This window comes from Anabrus simplex, chromosome 2, assembly GCF_040414725.1.
Source record: "Anabrus simplex isolate iqAnaSimp1 chromosome 2, ASM4041472v1, whole genome shotgun sequence".
NCBI classification, from domain to species: Eukaryota; Metazoa; Arthropoda; class Insecta; order Orthoptera; family Tettigoniidae; genus Anabrus; species Anabrus simplex.
The window spans coordinates 957,406,778-957,425,156 of NC_090266.1; the positions used below are offsets into that span (position 1 = coordinate 957,406,778).

The following is an 18,379-nucleotide window of genomic DNA, read 5'->3' on the forward strand; positions in this document are numbered from 1 at the left end:
TGACAGGATTGTGAGCTGCACGTTAGTTCCTCATTTTGTGCCATATAAGTAACTTTTTTTTTGAAGAGGGACAGTTTTGTCACTGAGAAGCCAACACTATGTGCATCCTCGGTAAGTTATGAAAATGTTTTTTTATTCTTGCAGTAGCAAGACAATCGCGGATGCGTGCCTAAGTTCGATAGGTAGGCCTATATATTTTGTCAAAAGCCCGGGGACTGATTGAAACCTCAAATGGCACCATCAAAAGTGCGGGTAACTATTTTGTAATTGGCGAGCGAGCGTGATAACTCAGGCTTGAATCGCAGTCGATGCATGAAACATTTTTAAAATGGGAAGTCACGTTCTATTGATGCGGATTCTACTTAAAACAGTAGATCCCGTCCCTTACCTTTCCTTATACTTTTGAGCCAGAACCGCATCATTTATGGTGATGTATTTTGAGTATGCAACCATTATTCGGACTTATCTTGTGCCTTAAATGGCGAGTGAATGCAGTGGCGTACCCACAAAATAATTTTAGTGGCCAGTAGTGTGGATACAACTTTTCCTTGGAAGGTGTTGGGAAAATATTTTTTATTTTTTATTTAGAATTTGCTTTACGCCGCACCGTAGGTCTTATGGCGACGATGGGAAAGGAAAGGGCTGAGAGTGGGAAGAAGCGGCCGTGGCCTTAATTATGGTACAGCCCCAGCATTTGCCTGGTGTGAAAATGCGAAACCACAGAAAACCATCTCTAGGGCTGCCGACAGTGGTGTTTGAACCCACTATCTCCCGGATGCAAGCACACAGCTGTGCGCCCCTAACCGCACGGTCAACTCGCCCGGTGGATATGAAAAGAAAGCCGGTCCTACCGAGTGCGGTTACCGATCTTCAGTAGATTTTGTTGAGTTTGATTGTTACCATGTACAATCATAGCTTCTGTACTATTGACATAAACCGGCTGCATTATTGAAACTGTTCGTAAAATTGATAATATCGTTCTTCGTTTGTGAGGAATTAGAATCTTCATTTAATTTGTCTTCTTAAAAAAAAGGAACCACTTTGGTACTACACCACGTGAAGGTGACTACCTTCCAGGCCGTAGATATTTAGATTACGGGAGACTCAAGGAAAACTCTACTGCACCCAAAAACATGCCTGTATCCTCCTCATCCCATGCCTTTCTTAACTCTGTCTGTGCCGAGAATCGAATGCAGGATGCCTTAATTCAAATTCGAAAATAAGGATACCTAAAAGTAACCAGCCGGCCCCACGGTGTAGGGGTAACGTGCCTGCCTCTTACCGGAGGCCCCGGGTTCGATTCTCGGCCAGGTCAGGGACTTTTACCTCGATCTGAGGGCTGGTTCGAGGTACACTCAGCCCACGCGTTTATAATTGAGGAGCTAGCTGACGGTGAGATGGCGGCCCCGTTCTAGATAGCCAGGAATAACGGCGGAGAGGATTCGTCGTGCTGACCACACGACACATTCGTAATCTGCAGGCCTTCGGATTGAACAGCGGTCGCTTGGTAGGCGATGGCCCTTTGGGGCTCTTACGCCTTGAGGTTTGGTTTGGAAAAGTGAACAGAGAAGGAAGTGACACCCCTGCAAGGCTCCTTAGCTTCCAGCTAGTTCTTCTGTCCGGCCTCGTGCATTTAGGACAGTAAGAAAACGTACGCCTTAATAAATGCTCCTCATAAAACCTTTGTAAAAATACTAACTGCATCTATTTATAACAATAATCACAAACGCCTCCTTTTCATGTGGCTCAGTTGGTTGAGTCGCTGTCCTTCTGAGTCTGAGTTCGCAGGATCGGTGGCCCTTAAAACGGTATTGAAATGGCAACAGCTCAGTGTCGTTGGTTTCTGGCACGTTAATAAAAATTATACATACGAATATTAGCGTCACAAAACTCTAACTTTATACTATTATATTCTGTATCCCAGGCTTGCGTGGAAAAGTAATTAACAATTTACTTTACGTCGCACCGACACAGATAGGTCTTATGGCGACGGTGGGATAGGAAAGGCTTAGGAGTGGGAAGGAAGCGGCCGTGGCCTTAATTAAGGTACAGCCCCAGCGTTTGCTTGGTGTGAAAATGGGAAACCACGGGAAACCACCCTTTCCTGTCCCATCGTCACCGTAAGACCTATCTGTGTCGGTGCGACGTAAAACAACTAGCAAAAAAAAAAAAAAAAAGGACGAGAAACCCGTATTCGACGCCCGCGCGTGTGTGTGTATCATTGCCGCATTATTTGTATAAAATGTCACTTCTTTATTGCTTATCACATGACCATTATTATAATAACATTACCGTATTTACTCTAAATCAGAATATTGCATCCTTACTCAAACTGTTTATTCTTGCATTCATTTCACTTGTACTCGGAATATATGAAATGCTGCAGTTATGTTGGGATGGGCGTATCAGAGGTAGCCGGGGAACGGGGGAGTTGTCGTCCAAGGAGTCCAGACACCCCAGGAGTTTTAACGAATGTTCTTTTATTGAGCATTTTATACATAATGTACATTGATATTAGCTTCCGGAGTCCGATTCATTGGCTGAATGATCAGTGTTGAGGTTATCGGTTCAGACGGTTCCCGGCTGATTAATTCTTCTGGATGGGGACTGGGTGTTTGTCCCAACATATTCAGACAACATACTACACTACCAACCACCAAAGAAACACACAACACTGATTACATCCCTCTATATAGGGTTGGCGTCGGGAAGGACATCCGGCCGTAAAACAGGGCCAAATCAACATGTGAGACACAGTTCGCACCCGCGACCCCACAGATGTGGGAAAAGCGGGGGAAGGGGAAGAAAAAAAAGAAGAAGAAAATTACTATTAGCTTCCGGAATCCGCACGAATCCACCACTCTTACTTGGATCCAAGGACACTCATTTCCTTTTTCGGTATTCTAAACCACCTAAAGTATGGAAGTTTGGACACCTATCAAAATAAAATTCCGGATGAATGCCCCCCCCCCCAACTGAAATCCTGGCTACGCTACTGTCTTGTCAACCTTTTAAACATTCTATCTTGTACATTCACGGTAATTGCGTGGAAAGCCCAGCGCACCGCAGATAGTGTCTTATCACTCCGCCTTGTCCTCGAACACTCCCGGCACTAAAAGCCATACGCCGTTTCATTTCATTTCATTTCATTTCATTTCATTTCATTTCATCACTCCACCTTAGCGCATCATCACTCCGACCCGTTTCCACGTTTATGTTGCTTTCATAGCCTTGCGACTGAATCCCAATCTATGTCAAAATCAAAATGAGTCGTGATCACAAAACCTTTCATATTTGTATGTAATCCATTCAGTTTAAAATTTATAAAGATTTTTTTCTGAACACCTCAACCAGAGAACGATCTCTCACACCGACGATGAATTCTAGACTTCATTTTACGAGCAGCCATCGTTACTATAATATACCATTATCCACTGCACCACTGTTGACTGGCAATATTGTAATCTACATAAATACTTGTCTCACCCTTGGGCGTTAATTGTAACATAACATAAAAAAAGTACTCGCTCCATCATTAAGCATCAATGTTTACATTAACAATCTTGTATTAATAATATTAATTCTTGTAACATAATTGAATGTAATTTTCACTTGGCGACTTCCAATGACATACACTTTATAATGAAAACCTACAACCTGTTTTCCAGTCATTAACCGGGTCAGGGATGTAATGAATGAAGCAGATAATAGGCTATTAGTACGATGGGGTCGCTACTCCCAAAGTGATTTATTAATGACTGAGATAGATGCTATGAAATGAGAATGGAAAGTGTTGCTGGGATAACAGGGAAAACCGGAATACCCAGAGAAAAACCTGTCCCGCCTCCGCTTTGTCCAGCACAAATCACACATGGAGTGATCGGGATTTGAACCACGGTATCCAGTGGTGAGAGGCCGACGCGCTGCCGTCTAAGCCACGGAGGCTCCACACTTTATAATAAGTGAATAAATAAATGACGAGAATAATAATATTAGATAGCCTCCGTGGCTCAGACGGCAGCGCGTCGGCCTCTCACCGCTGGATACCGTGGTTCAAATCCCGGTCATTCCATGTGAGATTTGTGCTGGACAAAGCGGAGGCGGGACAGGTTTTTCTCCGGGTACTCCGGTTTTCCCTGTCATCTTTAATTCCAGCAACACTCTCCATTCTCATTTCGTAGCATCTATCATTCATTAATATATCACTTTGGGAGTGGCGACCCCATCGTAATAACAGACTATATATGATACATTCATTACATCCCTGACCCGGTCACTGACTGGAAAATAGGTTGTAGGTTTTTATTTTCATTTTTCAATAATAATATTAACAGCAATAATTTCTAATTTGCCGAAAATGCAGGGAAATGGGAGCCAAAGGTCACCCTAGTATCCCTCAAATTAGAATATTAAGTAGAAGAACAACAATAATAATAAATGGTAGAGCATAGAAGATTCTACTTCATAAAGCTGCAAAACCGGTGCTCTGCTGACTGGGCCTTTCCTAATACCCGCTGCAAACGTTAGAGAATGCTTACAAGGCTACCATAAATAAATTTAATTAACTACTTGACCCTAATATATTTCACCTGTCCAGGGCGACATGCTATTGACAGTGTCGTGAACGGTCACAATATCTATATGTGTATGTTGGGCATTAGGCCCGAAGGCTGGTTTGATCCTCTACAGCTCCGCCAACAGCTGTCATAGCGTATGCTTCACTGAAGAGTCATGTTAGGAAAATGAGGAGTGAGGTAGTTTCCCGTTGCTTTCCTCACCGAGCCAGAAGTTGCTATTCTCAGTCTGCTAAGCCCACTGAAGTCCACGCACCAACCGATCCTGTAAGCATTATTTTCACACCCATCATAACAGGGACTGACCGCGTAAGGAAGGGTATTACTTGCATCGCTCATACCTCGGTCACTTTCATACTGTCAAAGCCAAGGATGAGACTGAGACAGATCAATAAAAGTAACAAATTTATTTTAGCCTATACCAGAAGACAGAGTGCACTGTAAACACTACATCTCGCCAGCAAAAGCATTATAATATATCTTCAAAAAGAAACAAGATCATACACAATTTTACAAATTAATGTTTACAATTTTCTGTGAAAACCAGAACAATCCTAATCCAACATGTTATTCTCCATTTTCGTACCATCTTTAGAACAGATGGTTACTCTCTCCCATAGCTCCCTGCTTCCGTGCCTGGATTTGAAGCCTCATGTTCTGGAACTCCAGAGTCGTCCTCAGTTCGACCTCCCTGTGACGATATGTCTCCAATTTCGCGCCGTATTATCCTCTCCCGTGCATGATGCGCCTGCTCACCGCGGACATAAAGTGCCATCCAAAGTGATGCACTTGGGTAATACTTATCAAGCTATTTCCGCATAGTCCGATAGACTGACGATAGTTCGTGTACGATCGATATGAGACAGTCCACAGTCTTTCCGTCCCTTAACAATAAATACTCCCATTCAAACTTTATAAATATCGGATTGGCAGCACGATACACTGACAACATTCATGATCCACAGTCAATGAGTACGGACTGAGAATCTCCGCAGAATAAATAAAAGATAGTGGATTCACCGAGCTCGATAGCTGCAGTCGCTTAAGTGCGGCCAGTATTCAGTATTCGGGAGATAGTGGGTTCGAACCCCACTGTCGGCAGCCCTGAAGATGATTTTCCGTGGTTTCCCATTTTCACGCCAGGCAAATCCTGGAGCTGTACCTTAATTAAGGCCACGGCCGCTTTCTTCCCACTCCTAGGCCTTTCCTGCCCCATCGTCGCTGCAAGATGCATCTGTGTCGGTGCGACGTAAAAACAACTTGTAAAAAAGATAGTGTGTTCGAACCCCACTGACGGCAGCCCTGAACATGGCTTCCGGTTGTTTACCATTTTCGCACCATGCAAATGCTGGGGTTGTACTTAATTAAGGCCATGGACGCTTCCCTCCCACTCCCAGCCCTTTCCTAACCAATCGTCGCCATAAGACCTATCTGTGTCCGTGCGACGTAACGCAACTTGTGAAAAAAAAGAAGTATCGACCGAACACAATGAGTAACGTCATGCGTCCTCTGAATCATAATCAACAATTCATCAATCCTCTGAATCGGAATAAGCAGTTATCCCCAGACTAACACTTTCTACGTATTTATATCCTCGCTATTTGCCTATTCTACTTCACTCAAAAGGAAATCTGTTCCGTTCTATCACTCCACCTTTTCAAAATCAGGTGCTTGAATAAACTCAGCATTACAAATTTTCCGTTCTGTATTCATCACATGCACGTGACTGTTTTTATCTGGATTTTCATGTCCATACTTTTACCCAAGATTACACGCGCAGGCTAAGTTAAAATGTCCTAGAAAAGGTTGCTGATTCTTACCATTAATATACATATAATTTTAATAAATAAATACCCGAAAAGCCTAAATTAATTATTATAACCCAGATATTCACATTACAATATTAGAAATGAATCTTGGCATACTAATAACATGATTGACTCCAGATTTTCTTACATAATAAGCTGTTACACATTAATAATATAAAACTACCTAGACAACCGTGCGTGTAGCATGGTACATGTTATTTTACTTAATTATAATAAGAATATAAACTAACGAATGAGATAAGCTGTACCAATTACCACCCATCAAGAAGAATAAAGCAATACCTAGGTTTACTACCAATGGAGTCCGGCTCCGTGGCTAAATGATTAGCGTGCTGGCCTTTGGTCATAAGGGTCCCGAGTTCGATTTCGGGCAGGGCTGGAAATTTTAACCATCATTGGTTAATTCCGCTGACACGCGGCTGGATGTATGTGCCGTCTTCATCGTCATTTCATCCTCATCACGATGCGCAGGTCGCCTACGGGAGTCAAATCGAAAGACCTGTATCAGGCGAGCTGAACTTGTCCTCGGACACTCCCGGCACTAAAAGCCATACGCCATTCATTCTACCAATGGAAAGAAAACAAAACGAATGAAATGGTAGTACACGAGCTAAAGCTTACATAGGAACTGACGGAATTTCCTTCTACACAGGCAGTAGTTAGGCTACCTTCTTACTTTAGTAAAAGGTGGCGTTGTAAGTACGAAGTTCTCGTATGATTCCAGGAGCACGTATTTGCAGCTCTGTCATGTAACAGCCAATAGGGAACAAAACAGAAGCCATTTGATTCACTTCCTTCAAATCTGTCATGCTTTCGCTCTCGAAAATTGGGAGATAATTGATCTGAAAATTCCAATCCATGTGAGGGAGAAAATACAATAATGCCAAGATATTCATGTGGGTAGAATTCATTTCAAAGTATTCTAGTAAATAAAAAGTAAGGAATGAATATAATTGAGTGTTATTTATATGTACATATACTTGGCCTGTGTCCAGTTCCTAGGTTGAGTCGTCAGTGTCGAGGCCTTTGGTCCAGAGGGTTCTGCGTTTGATTCCCGCGGATCGGGACTTAAATCGCGTATGGTTAATCCCTCTGATGACCCGGGGAATGGGTGTTTGTGTTTGCCCCAATACACTCTTCTTCATACACACACAACACAATACACCGCAGAAAGACGCAATAGAGGATAAAACGTTGCACATAGAGCTGGTGTCAGGAAGGGCATCCGAGTGAAAAACGGGGCCAAGTATATATATGACACAGTTCACACCCGTGACGCCACCAGGGTATGGGAACAGCAGTGGAAGGAGAAGACACATTTGGTCTGTATGGTATATCTTTCACAGGGATAATAAGGAATACGCAGTTCCCAGTTTCAAAATAAGATGAATGTTTCTTCTTCTCCTTCTGCTTCACACATATTGTCATTACATCATCATCATTATCATCGTAGGTCAATCACAGTCTGTCAAATTTTAATGAGACAAGGATGGTAGTAAAAACATTGTAAAGAAATGTATCATAATGCCGATTTCTTACTAACATGATATCCGTGATCACGTCATTAGGGAATACTTTTGATTGCTCTAAGAAAAAACTAACATTGAAGGAAGACGCAATCTTCACCAATTTACTCTACAGTCCGCTCAGGTTCATATAGCCTACTTCCGAAGCTTTTTACCTATCGATGGTACAAAAGTTCACTTATCATTGGTCAATTACGACCGATGACAGAACGGATGTTACACAAATAACATTAGATTATAACTTACCTCCATGATTTCAGGGGTAAGGAGAATAAGCTTGTTTCGTAACAATATATTCGTATACAGAATATTTTTTATTGTGGTTATCGAATTGTTAATTGTTGTTTACTATGGATACCATTGAGTTTAATTCAAATGAACACAATATCCAATCTATACGGCGCGAGAAAAATATGAATACAATAGGCTGAAATGTTTCAATGGAAAATTAACTGACTCATTTAAACTTGTCATTTTAAGAGGTAACACGATGTAGGGTCCACAGATCGAAAGGGATTCATTAAAATATATCTAAATGTTAAGGAAAACCAGAGAATTAAATAATATTAGAGCTATTATTATTATTATTATTATTATTATTATTATTATTATTATTATTATTATTATTATTATTATTATTATTATTATTATTATTATTTCCTGCTCCGTTGCTCAGCGGTCTGAATCATAGCCTTTGGTCCTCGGGCTCCCGAGTTCGATTCCTGGTCAGGTCGAGGGATTGTAACTTTGAACGGCTAATTCCCTTGGCTTGGAGACTGGATATCTGTACTATCGCCAACATTCCTGCAACTCGTACATCACACACAACACTATCCTCCACCACACAAACATGCAGTTTCTTATTCACGGCAGATGCCACCCACCCTAATCGGAGGTTCTGCCTTATAAGGGCTGCGCCAGGACAGCAATAGCCACACGAAATAATAATAATAATAATAATAATAATAATAATAATAATAATAATAATAATAATAATAATAATAATAATAATCTAGTAAATAGAAAATAAGGAATTAATATATTATGCATTGGGTATTATTTATCTATACACATATTTGGCCTGTGTCTAGTTCCTTGATTGAGTGGTCAGCGTCGAGTCCTTCGGTTCAGAGTGTGCTCTGTTAAATGTGATTTAGATATTATCTAAAGTGCATAGGTAAAGTTAGGCCTACTGATCTGCCAAACGCCTTAGTGAAAATAAAAGTAAACTTAATGCCTAAGGTATCATTGTGAAAGCTAATAACAATGCTATTGTTTTTACATCCCACTAACCACTTTTACGGTTTTTCGGAGACGCCGAGGTGCCAGAATTTAGTCCCGTAGAAGTTATTTACCGTGCCAGTAAATCTACCGATACGAGGCTGACATAATTGAGCAACTTCAAATACCACCGGTCTGAGCCGGGATCGAACCTGCAAGTTTGGGGACAGATGTCCAGCGCTTCAACCGTCTGAGCCACTCAGCCTGGCAAAAAGCTAATAAGAAAAATTATTATTATTATTATTATTATTATTATTATTATTATTATTATTAGCAGTAGTAGTAGTAGTAGTAGTAGTAGTAGTAGTAGTAGTAGTAGTAGTAGTAGTATATTTCTAAGCGGGAGATGTGCAGAATGGATAATCTGCCATTTGAAATGCCATTTTCAGGGGTGTATCGAAATATTCTTAATCTTGCATAATACGTCAGTATGGCGGTCACTTTTGAGAAATATTGTCTATCCTATGGGATACTCTTCTTTCGCCTCTTCATTTACCTCAGAGTTTCCAAATTACCAATTATGTCCTTCAGTGCATTATCGAGCAATACATAGGATGTCCCACTCAGAGGATTACTTACTTAGTTCCTTATTTTTATACTCCACTAGAGGAATTACCCATTCTCTGCACGTTTTTCTTTTTCTTTTATGCAACTAATGGGGTAATAACTCGCCGCCCACCATTAGTTCACAAGTTGCACCGAACGCATTGCGCTTATCAGTAGAAGTGCAGCCTGAGAATTACTTTTTCTAACAATTTGCTGTACGTCGCACCGACACAGATGGGTCCTATGGCGGCAATGGATAGCAAAGGGCTAGGAGAGGGAAGGCAGCGACTGTGGCTTTAATTAGGGTATAACTCCAGCATTTGCCTGGTGTGAAAATGGGAGACCGCGGAAAACCATCTTCAGGGCTGCCGACACTGGGATTCGAACCCACTATCTCCCGGATGCTAATGTGATTTAGATAGTATTCAAAGTGCATAGGTCTGTAGGAGTAGTCCTCTGCCAAACGCATTAGTGAAAATGAAATCTTAATGGCAAAAGTAGAAGGGCATTGATATCATTGTGAAGGTTAATAAGAAAACTGCATATATCTAAGTACTATTAAATAGATTGCATCATCAATTTACAAATCCCTTATCTCACAAAAAGGAACAGGAAATTTCAGATACACAGTACGTATTTAGAACATACTTACACTTTCGCTAAGACCGATGTCAGTTAGAACGGATCTTAGGCAAAGTATACAGTGTTCTCCCTAGAACCTTTATAATGGACGGACCGCCCGGCTAACATAACCTAGATATGTGTTAGTTCCATAAAATTAATATATATTTGAGTCGTTCGGTGTTCCAAATGTGAATTTAAATACTATAAAACTGTTTATTTAAATGACACATATTCATTATAGTCAAAATTATTGCATCAATATTTCTTCATGTAATCTAAATGGCTATATCACATTATACGCTGATGACACCAATATCTTCTATACGGGCAAAAGTAAGGGCACAGTTTTAGAAAACATGCAGCAGGACATACTCTCTTACACTGGTACCAGTGTAACAAATTGACAGTGAATCTGCAGAAAACTAAATACATACTTATTTCAAAACAAAAAATCCTTCACTCAAATAGTGATAAATTACTCATAAATGATACATAAATAGAAAAAGTAAATAAAGTGAAATATCTTGGATTAATTATTGATGAGAACCTGACCTGGAATGACCATGTTGAATACATAACTAAGAAAATCGCCCCAGTTGCTGGGTTACTAAAAAGACTTAAATATTTAATCCCTAAACACCTCCTCCTACAAATTTATTATTCACTAGTACATAGCCACTTGCAGTACTTATGTGTAATTTGGTCACATTGTATAAAGTCTTCCCTGGAATGAACTAATGGTGATACAGAACGGGGCAATAAGGAACATATTTAACTTACCATTATACACCCCAGTAAAAGACCTATACACTCAGACCAAAATTCCACCTCTCAGCATAATTACAGAGCTTAATTCTGTCTTACTAATGTATAAAAAAAAAGAAACATAATATTTCACAACACTACTTTAATAACCAATTCAGGCAACCACAGGTATCAAACTAGACATGCAGATGACTTAGCCTTGTATCACATCCACTCTTCTAAGTATGGGAAGAACAGTTGTAAATTCTCAGCAATTCAAGCATACAACAAACTTCCTGCTGATGTAAAAATTGCCCCTACTTTAATAACTTTCAAACGAAAGGCAAAGGAAAATCTATGGAATAGATACTTCATAGGTGAAATGTTTAAAATAAAACACTCGCCCCGCTTTGTCAATCCTGTTGCATTGTTACTCACTTGTAGTACTAAGTAGTTTAAGTATCTTAGTATAATTAAGGAATTATAGAATGGTATTTTATTTTTATTATTTACACTTTCTGTATTGATGTCTCTACTTTTACTGTTTAAGTCACCTGATTATATCATTGTAAGTATTCTGAGTTTGTAGATCCGCCATTGAATATATTATTCATTGTACAATTCCTGTGTATGAGCCTTTGGCTCGTTGAAATTAATTATTGAAATACATATCTAAATATCTAATTACATCGGAGTTTAGCTTGATTGCCACATAGTGTGGTCCGCAAGCGGTGCCTGGATTAGTGTGGAATCGCATGCGATTCTGCAAGACGTCACACACCCGTATGGCACTACACAGCTACGAAATTGTAAGTCCCCGTGTTACATGATTATGGACGAACAGTAGAACACTGTCGGCAGCCCTGAAGATGGTTTTCCGTGGTTTCCCATTTTCACGCCAGGCAAATGCTGGGGCTGTACCTTAATTAAGGCCACGGCCGCTTCCTTCCCAGTCCTAGCCCTTTCCTGTCCTATCGTCGCCATAAGACATATCTGTGTCGGTGCGACGTAAAGCCAATAGCAAAAAAAAGTTCAAAATACTCGGTTATGTCTTGTTTGTGATAATACTAAAATAGTTCAGGTTTGCAGTTAATGCTTACCTGTCCGATATTATTAATTCCTATTGCCCTGGAGGTAATAAACTGAAATTTTATCATATCCATGTTGTACGCCATATTTCCCACCCGGCTACTCATTCCTGACACCCGGTTGACGAACATTTCTGGGGAGAACACTGGTATAACATCACACGTATTCCTTCGCTTCATCACTGCTTATAGGAATCACCCCGGAGTTTGCATCCACGACTATTACTCCGAAAAACTAATTATTTGTATTAGCTATTATTACTCATAAGCTAAGGGGAATGCTAAGCCAAATTTCACTTTAATTGGTTAGGTGGTTCTTGAGATATCATGAAGAGAATGTATTCATCCGGAAACGCACCTTATTTAGTGCTTGTGAAGTTTCTTATGACTTGTCTATCAGGATCTGAAAATAATGTAATTGTTTGGTATTCAATTATTTTCATTATGAATGTATCTGCCTAAAGTTACTTACTAGTTTATATGATCGCATTTCAAAGTAAGTGGTTTAAATGTGAACCTGACGTAATTTTGTTATATTTCAGGCAGAGAAAATGACAGAAAGGCTCACTGTAAATACAATAAATTTATTTGGTGGCGCCGAGCGAGCTGGCCGGGTTGTACGAGCTATGAAGCAGTAAGCTTCCATTCTGGGAGATGGTGAATTCGAACCCCATCATCTTCAAGATTTTCCTTGGTTTTACGTTTCGAAGCCAGACAGATGCTTGGACTGCACCTCAGTTAAGGCCACAGCTGCTTCCTTCTATTCTATAAATGTTTTCATTCTTAATCCTGAGGGGTTGGGGCGGGCCACCTAGAGGGTTTCGCCCTCTCTCTGGCCAAGACATGCGGGCAGGTTGAAGAGGAGGTGAGGGAGTGGGGAGAGGGGTAAAATGTAAGGTAAGAAGGAGATGGGGATGGTTTATTTGGCTGTTTCCTTCTTAACCCTAGCCCCTTCCTATCCCATAGTAGTCGAGAACCTATGCGAGTTAGTGTGACATTAAACCGTTAGCCGTGTATATAGTATCTGGTGGGGAAGAACGAATGCAGAAAGTGTAATCAGTGAGTTCTTGCCAAGAAACGACAACAGTTAGGAAATTGTGTAACCTCTGTTTGAGAATTTATGACTTTTTTTTACAATTGGCTTTACTTCGCACCGACACAGATAGATCTTATGGTGACGATGGGACAAGAAAGGTCTAGGAGTGAGAAGGAAACTGCCGTGGCCTTAATTAAGGTATAGCCCCAGCACTTGCCTGGTGTGAAAATGGGAAACCGTGGAAAACCATCTTCAGGGCTGCCGACAGTGGGGTTCGAACCCACTATCACCCGGAGGCAAGCTCACAGCTGCACGGCCCTAACCGCACGGCCAACTCACCCGGTCACATGACATTCAAATACAGTATGCGCATAAATGTAGAAATTTATCATTTACATTAGTTACGAGATTTTTTGACGAGGTCCATTTTTGAAAGGGATATTCTGTGGCGTACTCTCGGATTCAAACCTGTTCGTTCCTGATTGATATCACAATAAACAATGAACATATAAAGCTATCTTCAACTCAGTTACATCAGAAGTTAATTACCGTCTTTCTGTGTTCATCAATGGTATTTTCTGAATAGTTTAAACTTAGGCTATGATGCTTTCATAAAAGGTTCCCTAAGTTATAAGCTTTCATCTTTGTTATTTGAGAACATTTCTTTACTCAATAATGGGCGATTGAGTAAAAGCATAATCGTTATTTGAAATTCCCAAGAGCTAGTTATTAATGGAATCATACATTGATGTGGTATATTTATATTATATGGTCTTTTACCTATTCATAATGATAAGAACACTGGTTTCAATTTTTGGAATTTCCAAGTAAAATTTTGTCCTTGGAAGTTAAGATACGATTATCTTATATTGATTTGCACATAATAATAACTTTTCTATAACATACTCTAAACTCAAAGGGAAAGTTGATTATATTTTTCGTATAATTTAATTTATTTTTTTATCTTTAATGGGGTTTGACATCAAGTTCCATAGTTTTGACTGGACGAGCGTACAGACTGGAGATTATACAGGTCCAGGTTTCTCATTCCTCCTGCATTCTTAGGGAATATTCCATTGCTTTAATTAGTACATTCCCGTATCGCCACTGAGGTATACGACTGTCACTGTTCATTCAACCCTATTGTAAATCAAATGCTGAATTTCATAAAAGTATGCCCTGCCATAATTACGTGACAAACAAACAAACAACCAAAGAGAAAGATAGACAGAAATTTAATCAGTACCTAGTCGTCGAAAACCTATGCGAGTTAGTGTGACATTAAACCATTAGCTGTGTATATATTATCTGGTGGGGAAGAACGAATGCAGAAAGGGTAATCAGTGAGTTCTTGCCAAGAAACGACAACAGTTAGGAAACTGTGTAACCTCTGTTTGAGAATTTCTGTTCATGACATTCAAATACAGTATGCGCATAAATATTATATTACTATATATTATTTTATAAATTATTATATTCACTCATGTTCATAAAAACCAAAACACCTTGAAAGACTAGAGATAGGAAGTTTATATTCACAAGACATGTGCATTAGTATGTTCTGAAGAAATGATTAGCATTTGAACCATGTCGGCCCTCAGGTTCAAGGTCCACATCGATATCTCGGCGCACCACCACCGATTGGTACAATGTGCCTGCGGGTCTCGTTGTCGCTATAAACCGAAGGTAATGGTTCAGTGTGACTTGAGCAGACGTGCAGGATCCCTCGCAGACGTATGCGAGAGTATGAGTGAATTTGAACAAAAGCACATTATTAGCATGAGAGAACGTGATGCATCCATCTGGGAAATGTTTGCTCGTGTAGGACGAAGTGTGTCGGCAGTACAACGGGTGTGTACAGAATGGTTTACAGAAATTCTTAGAACACGACGAGATGGGTCTGGTCACACAACCCAGACCACCCCACGAGAAGATCGACACCTCATCCGTATGGCATTCCAGGACAGATCTGCGTCCTCCTCGGCTCTGGCGCGACAGTGGAACAGTGTACAACATCGTACACTATCAGGAGTGACAGTTCGTCGCCGTTTATTACGGTCTGGGTTACCGGCGCGTCGTCCACTTTTTCGCCTACATTTGATTAATGTGAGTAAACATGCTAGATTGCAATGGTGTATGGAACGACGTCACTGGAGACAGGAATGGCAGCACATAGTTTTTTCGGACGAATCCAGGTTCTGTTTGTTTGAAAATGATGGCCGCATTTCGGTTCGCCGCAGACAGGGGGAGAGGCATCACACTGACTGCATTCGCACGAGACACACAGAAAGGCCTTATGGTGCGGGGTGTTATCGGGTACAACTACAAATCTCAGTTGGTGCGTGTCCAGGGCACTGTGACCAGTTTGACCTACGTTAATAACATCCTGCGACCCGTAGCCATACCCTTTCTGCACTAAACCCCAGACGCCATATTTCAGCAGGACAATGCGCGACCACATGTTGCTGCACGAACACGTGCCTTCTTGCCGTCACAGGATGTCAGATTGTTGCCCTTGCCCGCCCGGTCACCGGACTTGTCGTCAAACGAAAATGTGTGGGATATGGTGAAAGGACGGGTGCGGTGCTGTAACCCAGTGCCAACCAACAAAGGTGAAATGTGGTACCAGGTGAATGCAGCATGGATTGATATACCCCAGGACGCCATTCGCGCCTTATACGCGTCGATGCCATCACGTATGGAACAAGTTATCAGTGCCCATGGAGGACCCAGTGCCTCCTAGGCAACAGGACACATGCTGAACCTAGGTGACTGAAACGCTAATCGTTTCTGCAGAACATACTAATAAACATGACCTATGATATGAACTTCCTATCTGCAGTCTTTGAAGGTGTTCTGCTTTTTATGAACATGAGTGTTTATATATTACCGTATAGAATACTCGTGTTATTTTATACACTGGCGGAAAAAATCCAAACACCAAGAAGGGGTTTTGCTAGATTAACGAACGTTGGTAGGCGTGTTTATACATCTGAAATATGATGTTGATTCAAACTTCCAAAACCGGGCACTTCGCCTTATTACAGGTGATGACTAATGTAGGCAACCCGCTTGTCAGCCAGCTAGATAACTACGAGACCGATGGCCTCAAATACAACTCACTTCTCAAAGTCAACGAAAGAACTGGGTGGGTGGTGGAGAGCGTTAGTTACCTGTGAGACTGGATGGAGTGACTGTGAGTGGGTCAAGAATGCCTTTACGACGACGAAGAGGCCAGTATCAACAGCTCACAGCGGTTGAACGAGGCCGTATAATAGGGCTACGTGAAGATGGATTTTCCTTCCGCGCTATTGCATAGCGACTTGGCAGGAAGGTCTCCACTGAGCATGCGTGCTGGCAGCAGTGGTCACGAGAAGGTACGCTCGCAAGAAGACTGGGCTCCGGACGTCCCCGTGGCACCACCGAGAGGGAGGACCACCTAATATTTGGCGTATGGCTGTGGCGCAGCGGACTGCGTCTGCAGCAGCAATTTGAGTGGCAGTTATCACCACAGTGACACAACGAGCTGTTCCAAATCGGTTACTTGAAGGACGGCTCCGAACAAGACGCCATGCGGCGTTCATACCACTTACCCCAAACCACCGCCGCCTGCGACTTCGGTGGTGTCAAGCGAGAGCTCATTGGGGGTGGAGTGGAGGTCCGTTGTGTTTTCCGATGAAAGCCAGTTCTGCCTTGGTGCCAGTGATGGCCGTGAGTTGGTTAGAAGGATGCCAGGTGAGCGCCTGCATTCCACCTGTCTGCGGCCTCGACACACTAAACCTACACCAGGAGTTCTGGTCTTGGGAGCAATTTCCTGTGACAGCAGGAGCACTCTCGTGGTTATCCCACGCACCCTGGCTGTAGATGTGTACGTCTGTCTGGTGATTCGACCTATTGGCTCCCGTTCATGAACAGCATCCCCGGTGGTGTTTTCCAACAGGATCAAGCACGCCCCAATGAGTGTCGACATGTTGCCTCGGCCTGCACTCGATCCCCCGATCTATCCCCAATCGAGCACGTATGGGACATCATTGGACGACAACTCCAGTGTCATCCACAACCACCATTAAGCGTTTTGTATTGACCGACCAAGTACAACAGACATGGAACTCCGTCCCACAAGCTGGCATCCGGCACCTGTACGGCACACTGTATGCACGTTTGCATGCCTGCATTCTACAGTGAGGCAATTACACCGGTTATTAATGGACCAGCATGGCACATTTGCGATGGCTTTTCTCGCGCTGATATTAACGTGTGTCTTGTACCTTTAATCAGTTAAATATGTTACCTTGAGAAATATAATAATGATAATAATGTTATTTGCTTTACGTCTCACTAACTACTTTTACGGTTTTCGAAGACGCCGAGGTGCCGGAATTTAGTCCCGCAGGAGTTCTTTTACGTGCCAGTAAATCTACCGACACGAGGCTGACGTCTTTGTGCACCTTCAAATACCACCGGACTGAGCCAGGATCGAACCTGCCAAGTTGGGGTCAGAAGGCCAGCGCCTCAACCGCCTGAGCCACTCAGCCCGGCCCTTGAGAAATATATCGCCAACATTTCCGTATTCTACATTCCTTATTTCATGGTGTATGGATATTTTTTTCCCGCCAGTGTATTATACTATATCTACCCTTTAGTGCCGTTTCTGATACGGGGCCGGGGATGAAATGGGAGTAAATTATATTTGAGATGCTTTTACGGCCGGATGGATAAAATTTAGTATGGAGGTAGACGTAATCGTCTGCGGCGTATGAATATGAACTGTCCCGACATTTACCTGGAAGTGAAAATCGGAAATCACAGAAAACCCTTCTCAGGACAGCCGACGGTGGGGTTCGAACCCACTCATCTTCCGAATGCAGAGCATGGCTCCATAGCCGTACTGCGTTAACACGTGCGACCACTCAGCACGGTTGTTATATTATAATAACATTATCTTCTTCTTCTTTTCCTACCACTTTTCCCACACATGTGTGGTCGCGGGTGCGAACTGCATAGCACATGTCGATTTGGCCCTGTTTTACGGCCGGATGCCCTTCCTGACGCCAACCCTATATGGAGGGATATAATCACTGTGGTGTTTCTGTGGTGGTTGGTAGTGTGGTATGTTGTCAGAGTATGAAGA

The 18,379-nt window shown here is 41.9% G+C and overlaps 1 protein-coding gene across 1 annotated transcript in view; it reads right to left on the reverse strand.

Annotated features, from left to right (window-relative positions):
• Positions 1–18,379, reverse strand: part of LOC136863218 (putative ammonium transporter 1) — a 270,464-nt gene that overhangs the window by 217,555 nt on the left and 34,530 nt on the right. The gene's annotated exons all lie outside the window — the stretch shown is intronic.